General features: G+C 43.5%; 1 long non-coding RNA gene across 2 annotated transcripts; it reads left to right on the top strand.

Annotated features, from left to right (window-relative positions):
- The first annotated feature begins 1798 nt into the window (after positions 1–1798).
- LOC140650724 (uncharacterized) lies at positions 1799–9830 on the top strand. Of its 2 annotated transcripts, none has more exons than XR_012042148.1 (3): positions 1799–2052; positions 2151–2230; positions 9691–9830. It is a non-coding gene; the product is annotated as an uncharacterized lncRNA (long non-coding RNA). The 2 variants fall into 2 exon arrangements; XR_012042147.1 differs by having other exon boundaries at positions 9643–9774.
- Positions 9831–10133: the final 303 nt, after the last annotated feature.

The raw sequence follows: 10133 nt of genomic DNA, 5'->3' as shown, positions 1-10133 counted from the left end.
AAGGCCATGCCAGAACACCTTGAAGTGTCTGTGGCCGTGACACAACAGGTACACCCCTGAAGGGATTGTGGCTGATGGATAAGGCAATGCCAGAGCAGGTACACCTCAAAGCAACTGTGGCTATGGATAAGCCCAGGCCACAGCAGGTATACCCCTGAAGAGACTGTGGTCCATGAATAAGTCCATGCTGGAGCAGGTACACCCCTGAGGGACTGTGGACTGTGGATAAGTCCATGCCGGAGCAGGGGAGGAGTTCATTGCAATGTTAAACCCTATGGCCTGGTCCAAAGGGACTAGGAATGGAAATTGTAATGGCTATACCTTTGAACTGTTGCAACCCATGATTTGAGTTGCATGTTATAGAAAGCACTATAGCAGGAACCCCTTGCTCCAAGCCAGGCTAGGGGCAAGGGGAAGAGTTCATTTCAATGTTAAACCCTATAACTTTGTCCAAAGGGACCAGGGGTGGAGATTGTAATGGAAATACCTTTAAATTGTTGTAACCCATGATTTGAGTTGTATGTTATAGGAAGTACTATAGCAGGAACCACCTGAACCAATGGAGGATGTGCCTCAAAAAAAGCAGTGCAAGTGCAGCAGTGACCTGACCTGAGCTGGCTTCAGTGTGCAACAGTCCAACACAACACACCACCTCTTCTGTCCTGAGTGACCACCATAAGAGATGGAGCCCAAAGTCATGGACTAAATTACCTCAATGGACATTTTATCGACCCATAGACTAAGGGAATGATATCTGTGTATATATCAAAGGATGGGAAGGGGGGGTGGTGGTTAATGAGGATGTATTGGATAGTGTGAGACCTGAGCATGACGTAAATGGTATGGAATAAGGGGTGGAGAATATGCTGGTTTTGGCTGGGTTAGAGTTAATTTTCTTCACAGTAGCTTGCATGGGGCTATCTTTTGGATTTGTGATGAAAACAGTGTTCATAACAGGGATGTTTTAGTTACTGCTGAGCAGTGCTTACACAGCGTCAAAGCCTTTTCTGCTTCTCATACTGCCCCGCCAGCGAGTAGGCTGGGGGTGCACAAGAAGTTGGGAGGGGACACAGCTGGGACCCCAACTGAGCATCAGTCATTTGGTTGTGAGCAATTGGTTTTATTATTGCATCACTTGTTTTTCTTGGTTTTGGGTTTTTTTTTCTTCTCTGTTTTTTTCTTTTTCTCTCTCTTTTTTTTTTAAATTTATTAAACTGTCTTTATCTCAACCCACGAGTTTTTCCCCTTCCGATTCTCTCCCCATCCCACTGGGTGGGGGAATGAGCGAGCGGCTGTGTGGTGCTTAGCTGCTTACTGGGCTTAAACCACGACAGATATAAAAAATTATAAGGAGAATTCCAGCCATTTGATCAAAAGGTTGACCATAGCCAACTATGCAAGTCTGTCAAAGGCTGTGAGTATATCAGATGTACTAAAAAACTTAGAACTGCAGCGGTTGCCTCTGAGAGAGAGAGAAAGAGAGATGTAATTTAACAAAAGTTTAACAAAAGTTAGAATATATTAGTGTACAGATAAATTAAACCATGCTTAGAACCTAGAGAAGCAGCAACTCAATTTTATATGTATTTGTCACAGATGGGGATGTGCCTGTTTTGTGAGAAATCTTTGTATTCTCCCTTATATGAAGGATTCTGCGGAAACATTGAGAGAGAGAGTAAGTAAGTTCGGTCTTGCTGAACTTGTCAAAATCACATAACTTGCCCTTGCCCTGAATCATCAAGGCTTATGAGAAGGTTCTTGCACCATCTCTGCCGTGTGTTTGGGGCATATCATTTATACTTGTGACTGAAACTACTGTGCATGTACACAGAAGAAAAGCTGTGGGGCACCAAGAAGATAAAAGCAGCTCTCCAAGTTGTGTGATCAGAACATTTTCTCCAGAATGCTCACGAGTGACTTCTAGGAAAGGAGGTGGCTGCTTGTTGCCTGCAGGATAGGGCTCCTCCTATGCTAAAGAAATCAACCAGCTTAAAGGTTCACTTCCCCCTCCCGTGTTTTGCAGGGAAGCACAAAGTGTTCTGAGTAGTTTATGTATGTGTCTTGGTCTCTTCTCTATTTGTTTGTTGTTGTTATTCAAGTGTTCTCCTTGCTTTTTCAAGCCAGTTAAAAAAATGTTTTTTTATTTTTAGTTTGAAGGGCTTGGGGCAAACTTCACCTCTGGAGAGTGTCTCTTTAGTCCACTGTCCAATTGGAGATGGAGGATTAGAAAGTAAGTTAAAAAAAAAAGTGTAAATATACCTCTACTGTCTTTTTTTTCCCCCCATGCTTTAAATAAGTAAAAAAAACCAAAACAAAGCCAGTATTTCCATTCTTGTTTTAAACTTGTTTACAGTGATTAAAATAACACTCTTCACTTTATTTTACATGGCTTTACAATATTTACTTGAATTTGTTTACTTGATGCTAGTAAACAACCATCCTATTTAATAATGTTGATTACACCTTTATTTAAAACAAAATCTATAATATTTGAGATTACATCTATAAACATGAACAAATCAAGAAAGAGTTGAACGGGGAAAAAAACACATTCTAGCTTGTTCAGACTGTCTCTACTAAACACTTGCTCTAAAAATATTTAATTTTTTGAAATTACAACAGTTTAAATGTATTTAAAATATACTTTGTATTTTGACACTTGTTCTTTGCCAAATCATTTGCCTGTTAAAGCTGTTTCAGCTTCTTATTATAGCAGTGAAAAAATGTGTAGTTTGTTCTGATTATCTGGCTGTGGTATGTGTGTATATAGCATGCACACTTTTCTTCAGCAATCTGTCAGAGTGTAAAGAATTCAGCTACTATCAGATACGTACATTTCACAGGATGTAGTCTCACCAGGTGAGGAGCATAACATGTGGCAAATGTCTTTAAGGTAATTTAATCACCTTTCTTAGATGTAAATGTTCACAGGAACTCAACTAAAAAAATCACTATATTCAGCTTGTAAACAAATGCAACTTTATTTCTTTTTTTAAATAATTTGATAATAAAAGTGATACTACACCATATATTGTACCAAGCTCTCAGTACTGTTCTTGATTTAAAATTCCTTCCTGAAAAAGTGTATTTTTATTGAGAAATATTGACACATGAATGCATAATGCTGAACCAATTTTAATGTAATCTGTTTCATAAACCTCCAAGTGAACATCCAATTTAAGACTATTAAGACTATTAGTTTGATATTGCAGTAGATACAAACATCATCACATATTACATATGCCATAATAAAGGAAAAAAATTCTGATTACCAATGTAGATAATTATTTTCAAATTTATTGGAAGACTCATATTTAAATGGCAGCTAAGACAAAGGAATGTTGTATTATCCTAGCAGCACTGTGTAGCTCTAGTATAGTGGATTATAATTGCACATGATTGGGTATAATAGATGGTAAAGGTTTGTGCAGTTTCTAGGAGAGGCTGAATAGCTTAAAGGAAAAATCCACTGAAGATGCCTACAAAACAAGATACCTTCATTGTCCTAGCTCAAGGACTTAAGACAGTGTTGAGAAATGACTATATGCTTGCTGTCCTTTTACTCAGGTATGGTACAACAGCAGCAGATACCTAGTGTAGGGTGCGAGAAGACTTTGTCATGGTAACCCAGGATAGTTCGCCTCCCCCATCCGAGTATGCAGAGTCCCAAGCACATCTTATCTTGTTACAGTAACCTGGGGTAGTTCGCTTCCCCCCATCTGCACATACCCTTGCACGGGTGCCAACGTGAAGGCCAGCTGCAGATCTCGGAATTCAGACAACAGCACCTGCATTACATCAGCAAGTTCACTAATGAGCAAAACAAGACATTGCATATGTATGATATGTTAATCAGCACAAGTTCTATTATCCACCCTTGTGGTGCTTTCCCTTGAGCCTCACCCCGAGCAGAGCTCCGCTGCATCGGGTTTCTCAATTTTTACTAGCATTGGTGCCCGGGGCTCCCACCGTGGAAATGCTACGCTTTCAATAAAGCCAAAGCTTTCACTCGCTGAGTGTTGTGCCTCATCCCTGAGGGATCTGCACCTGTTTTTTGCACATTACACCTAGACAAGAGGCATACTACTGGGCTAGATGAACTTTTGATTTAACCCAATATAGCTGCTTTTTTATGTGTGTAGGAAAAAAAATTAAGCTGTTCTTGGTCTCAAAAATTTACAATTTAATTTTACTCTTTCTATCTTGTACTGGGTCAGGCTGGGATAGAGTTAATTTTCCTCAAAGCAGCTGGTATGGTGTTGTGTTTTGGATTTGTGATTAAAATAGTGTTGATAACACAGGGATGTTTTCACTATTGCTGAACAGTGCTTGCACAGCATCAAGGCCTTCTCTGTTTCTTGCTCTGCCCCCTAAGAGAGTAGGCTAGGGGTGGCAAGAGGCTGGGAGGGGACACAGTTGGGACAGCTGACCCGAATTGACTGAAGGGATATTCCATACCATATGACATCGTGCTGAACAATAAAAGCTCAGGGAAAGGAGGAGGAAGCAGGGAATGTTCATGGCTATGGCACTTGTCTTCCTAAGTAACTGTTGCACGTGCTGAGGCCCTGCTTTCCAGGAAGTGGCTAAACATCTGCCTGCCAATGGGAAGTAGTGAATAAATTACTTATTTTGCTTTATTTGTGTGCACAGCTTTTGCTTTCCTTATTAAATTGTCTTTATGAGTTTTGAGTTTGTCTTTATGTCTTTATGTCTTTATGAGAAAACTATGAGTTTTCTCACCTTTGCTCTTCCGATTCTCTCCCCCATCACACTGTGGGGGGAGTGAGTTGGCTTTGGTGCCCAATAACTCAACACAGTATGCCGCCTCTCCTGTCCTGAGTGACCACCATAACAGATGGAGCCCAAGTCATGGACTAGAATGAACTTGATGGACATTTGATGGATGTGGCCCATAGACTAAGGGAATGATATCTATATATATGTCAAAGGACAGGAAGGGATGTGGTGGTTAATGAGGATGTATTGGATAGTGTAGGACCTAAGCATGACAGAAATGGTATGGAATAAGGGGTGGAGATTGTACTGGATCTGGCTGGGATGGAGTTAATTTTCTTCATAGCAGCCTGTATGGTGCTGTATTTTGGATTTGTGACTAAAACAGTGTTGATAAAACACCAATGTTTTGGCTGTTGCTGAACGTTGCTCGCACAGCGTCAAGGCTCTCTTTTTTTCCCCCACTCTGCCCCCCTGCCCCAGTGAATAGGTTAAGGGTGGGCAAGAAGTTGGGAGGGGACACAGCTGAGACAGCTGACCTGAATTGACCAAAGGGATATCCCATACCATATGACGTCATGCTGAACAATAAAAGCTCGAGGAAAGGAGGAGGAAGTGGGGAAGTTCGTGGTTATAGCGTTTGTCTTCCCAAGTAACTGCTACATGTGCTGAGGCCCTGCTTCCCAGGAAGTGGCTGGACATCTGCTCACTGATGGGAAGTAGTGAATAAATTCCTCATTTTTGCCTTGCTCGTGTGCACAGCTTTTGCTTCACCTATTAATTTGTGGCTCAAGATAAACACAATTTTTTTTCTTGCTTTTGCTCTTCTGATTCTCTCCCTCATCCTGCTGGTGGGGAGTGAGCAAGCAACCGGGTGGGTGCTTAGTTGATGACCGTATTTGGAGCCTTGTGGAACGCATTGTGTTCGAGGAGTTAGTGATCTTAACCAGGTCACATCTGTTCTATTGGACCTCATACTTATGGCTTGAGAAGCCCATATATTATTAATATAATCTGTAACTTATAATATCTTTGGGAAAGATAAACTGTATGTGGAAAAAGGGGTAGAATGTAGTGATCCTGACCGGGAGACCACTGTACATCAAGGAGTTAGTGATCCACATACATAACAGTTAACTTGAGTAGGCCCAGGCCTGTGCTGTGCTGCGCTATGCTGCACGTACAGCTTGGCCTTTAGGTCTCTCATTCTGCACAAATCCCTTGCCTGCAGGATAAACTCAGCCAGCTCATTGTAACAGAGGAGCCTGCAGGCAGCTCCCACTTGGTACCAGTGATTATGCCACGTGCATATCTTGCCTTTATCTAAAAGCGCAGCAAGAAGGTCTCATGCGAACATCCTTTATGAATAGAGTTGTTTTCTTATAAGAAAATCATACAACAGCTTGAATGACTGTCGTGGTTTAACGCGGCAGGCAGCTAAACACCACACAGCCGTTCGTTCACTCCCCTGCCCCAGTGGGATGGGGGAGAGAATCAGAAAAAAGGTAAAACTCGTGGGTTGAGATAAAGTCAATTTAATAGGACAGAAAAGGAAGGGAAAATAATAATAATGGTAAAAGAATATACAAAACAAGTGATGCACAGTGCAATTGCTCACCACCTGCTGACCAATGCCCAGCCAGTTCCAGAGCAGCAGCTGCACCCCCCCAGCCAACTCCCCCCCAGTTTTTATTGTTCAGCATGACATCATATAGTATGGAATAGCCCTTTGGCCAGTTTGGGTCAGCTGTCCTGGCCGTGTCCCCTCCCAGCTTCTTGTGCACCTCCAGCCTCCTTGCTGGCAGGGCAGTATGAGAAGCTGAAAAGCCCTTGACTAGTGTAAACATTACTTAGCAACAACTAAAACATCAGTGTGTTATCAACATTATTCTCATACTAAATCCAAAATACAGCACTATACCAGCTACTAGGAATAAAATTATCTCTATCCCAGCCAAAACTAGGAGAATGACCAAAAAGGAGGAGCTTCTCTTCATGGACAGAATCTGCACATCATGCTGTGGGGAAATCCATACAGGGTCCATCCAATGCTGCATGAATGCAGGGTTCCCAGCATCTGAAGGGACATGAGATTTACTGTCTATCTATATTCCTCTTTTTATTATGTCTTCTTATTAAAACGGCTATTTTATTAAGCCATTTGTTGCTGGGCCTTTCTTACTGAGATCCAGAAAGAACCCTGCACCATCTCTCTCAGTCTCTCACCTCACGCCCCCACCCCGCACCCCCCAGTGCAGAACACTGGCCAGGGACAACCCACCATACATCTAAAGCTTTTGTAGTTGAAAATAAAGAGTTTGCTTGTCTTGGGAGCTAGATCAAGCTGTAGACCAAGTAAAACTTATTCAAGGATTATTGGAGTCCAAAGTTAGAAAAAAAAAATCTTCCCAATGATAAATTTGGACTAAGGTTGGGTAATTAGAGCACAGTAATTTAATCTCGCTTAATCTTCCTCATGCATTTGGTGGGGGGTGGGTGGGAATAACTTCATCATACTGTTCCTAGTACTCTCATGTGGGGTTTAGAGCTGTCTGACTGAGATAAGCTTTGCATTAATATCAACTGCATTTCTTGGGACAGCAGCTTCTGTAGTAGACTTTTACTAACTATAGCTTAATGCACACTAAAAACAAAGTGACAGTGTAACTTAATATCTATGTGGAAGAATAATAATAATTTGTATTGGGGGAAGGGGAACCTTTTAAGAATAGAACTGTTACCATAAGAAAACAAAGTTTGAAATACAGAAATTGCCTTTGATTATCACTATGTCTTAATTTTAGTTTGGATGCTTTTACTGTGTAAGGATGAATTTTCATTACAGGCAGTGAAAATTACACTTCATATTTTTAAAAACTTAGGTAATACAAAATCATGTTAGGGAAGCTTTTATTACTCTGGAGAACTTTGGTCTGAGCCAGTCATTCCTAGCAAGCCAGCTTTCTGTAGAGAATAAAAAGCAAGAACCAGAGTTTCCTTTTTATAGTTTTGATGGATTTTCTGTGCCCCTCCACTTCTGTAAAATGAGAAGTGTTTTGCACAGGAGAAAGGAAAAAAAAATAATGGGATATTATAGTGGTGTTCTGGGAACACTTACTAATAACGTGGCATTTAGACTTATCTGCGTTTGAATTTGTGCTTTGTGAGTGACACCCTGCCCCTTGACAATATCAGCAGCATAGACAGACTGCCAACACCCTGCCCTTGACCAGTATCCGCAGGGTAGACACACTGCCAACACAGTCTGTCTGAAATACCAGCTGAAATTATCAGTCTGTGTGGTGCCATTGAATGGGTGGGATAAGCTAAGCAAGGGACCGAGAGGGACGAGCATAAGCTAGCCCCCTTGGCCCAGTGGGACCTCGAGGCCCAGAGCAATCGTCCCAGTACAACGGCCGAAGTTAGGGCCACTATCTACCAGGACGATGATAAGGATGATAATTGGGACAGGGACAAAAATGGCCCTGGACCAGACCCTGACCCCCTTCCTGACCCTACAGGGGAAGACACCCCTGCCCTTCCTCCACCTGCCTTGAGCACTCGCGGGGTGCAAGCCTATACCAGGGAACAGTTCTGCTCCCTGGGTGACCAGTTTCATAAAAAGCCAGGAGAAGGCTGGGTGGAGTGGTTTGGGAGGCTCTGGCGCACTGAGGCAGCTCTAACTTACCTCAGTGATGGGGACCGTGGGACACAGGGGCTCTGCTTACCCTGGCTGCAGGGGTGGGTGCTGTGGCAATGGCTCCTGTGCCCCACGGTCAGATGCAGAGGAATCCTCACCTGGGCAGAGGATGGGGCACCTCCGCTGGCCAGACAGAGAGGGGCTGCCTCTGGCGGTTCCTGCTGGAAAGGGGGTTTATCCACCCCCCAACAAATTGATAAATTGCCAAACAATATCTTTGTACAGCTTCCGAATGGCCATCAGCAGGTGGGCCCTGCCCCCCTCTGCTTCCCTGTGAGCCTTGCAGTGCCTCACCTTCAGCCCCTCCTTCCTCTCTCTAAGGTGCTGCCTGAGAACTGGTGGGTGGGGGTCCACCACCAGATGGAGATCCCCTCCTAGTTCTGTTTCCTGGCAGACCTTTTTGCGTACCCTATGTCCTAGCCCCGATTAGAAGTTGTCATGAATGACCAGCACTCAGTCACCTTTGTTGTGGACACCAGGGCCCAAATCTCGTCGTTGGATCCACAGACTGCCCCTTTGGGCTGTCCTAGAAGTGATTTTGTATTTCAGGAAGTGATAATATCCACGATGAGCCCAGAGCCACTGACTCAGCCCAACTATTGGACCACCCTGGATGAACGGACTGATCTGTGTACTGGTTTTGGCTGGGCTAGAGTTAATTTTCTTCATAGCAGCTCATATGGTGCTGTTTTGGATTTGTGACCAAAACAGTGTTGATAACATAGGGATGTTTTAGTTATTGCTGAACAGTGCTTGTACAGCATCAAGGCCTATTCTGCTTCTCACACTGTCCCGCCAGTGAGCAGGCTGAGGTGCACAAGAAGCTGGGGGAAGGAGGAGGGGAGCGGAGTGTTCAGCATTATAACATTTGTCTTCCCAAGTAACTGTTAACACGTGATGAAGCCCTGCTTTCCTGGAAATGGCTAAACATCTGCCCATCAATGAGAAGCAGTGAATGAATTCCTTATTTTGCTTTGCTTGCATGCACAACTTTTGCTTTACCTATTAAACTGTCTTTATCTCAACCACAACAATCTGGAAAAATCCTCCTGCTATATTGCTGTTTATTGTAGTTGTTTTACCTGTACTACTGTCGGTTATTCCGAGCAAGCCCCTCTTTGAATATGCTGTGGATACTGTTCTTAGGGACAGTCCACCAGGGCCTTGCTGGGTGGGATCCTAACTTGTTAATTCTCACATCTCAGGCGCTGGCGAATGTCAGAAAGGGAACTAATTGTTGGATTTGTACACAGCATCCTGCATCTGGGCACCAAGGAGTTCCCGTGGTGGGAACGCTGGTATTGGTGGAATTGTGGGGCCACGCACCTAAAATTTTTGTCAGATATTACTCTATTCGGGCTAATCTCTCAACCACCGACTACCCACTGCCGCCTTGGTAAAGAACGGATCAGAATTCTACGTCCTCCAGAACTTTACGGGCTATAATCCATCCCGTGATCAACTACAGACCATGCGGCGGGGTCCATCCTACACCACGCAAACCTACCATGCCGATATTGACAATTGCCAGAAAGACACCACTCACTGCCGTGCTCTTAGCACTATACTGGCTATGCAGCAGCTGTGCCATGAAAACTCTCCCATGGAGCGAGAGGGGGCCTGCACACCCGGACTTATAGTGCCTGGGATGCATGTTGAAGAAAACCTCTACGAGACCCATGTCCGCAATTACCCT

The sequence above is a fragment of the Ciconia boyciana genome, chromosome 4, assembly GCF_034638445.1.
Source record: "Ciconia boyciana chromosome 4, ASM3463844v1, whole genome shotgun sequence".
Classification (NCBI taxonomy): Eukaryota; Metazoa; Chordata; class Aves; order Ciconiiformes; family Ciconiidae; genus Ciconia; species Ciconia boyciana.
This window is presented reverse-complemented; position numbering and strand designations above follow the sequence as displayed.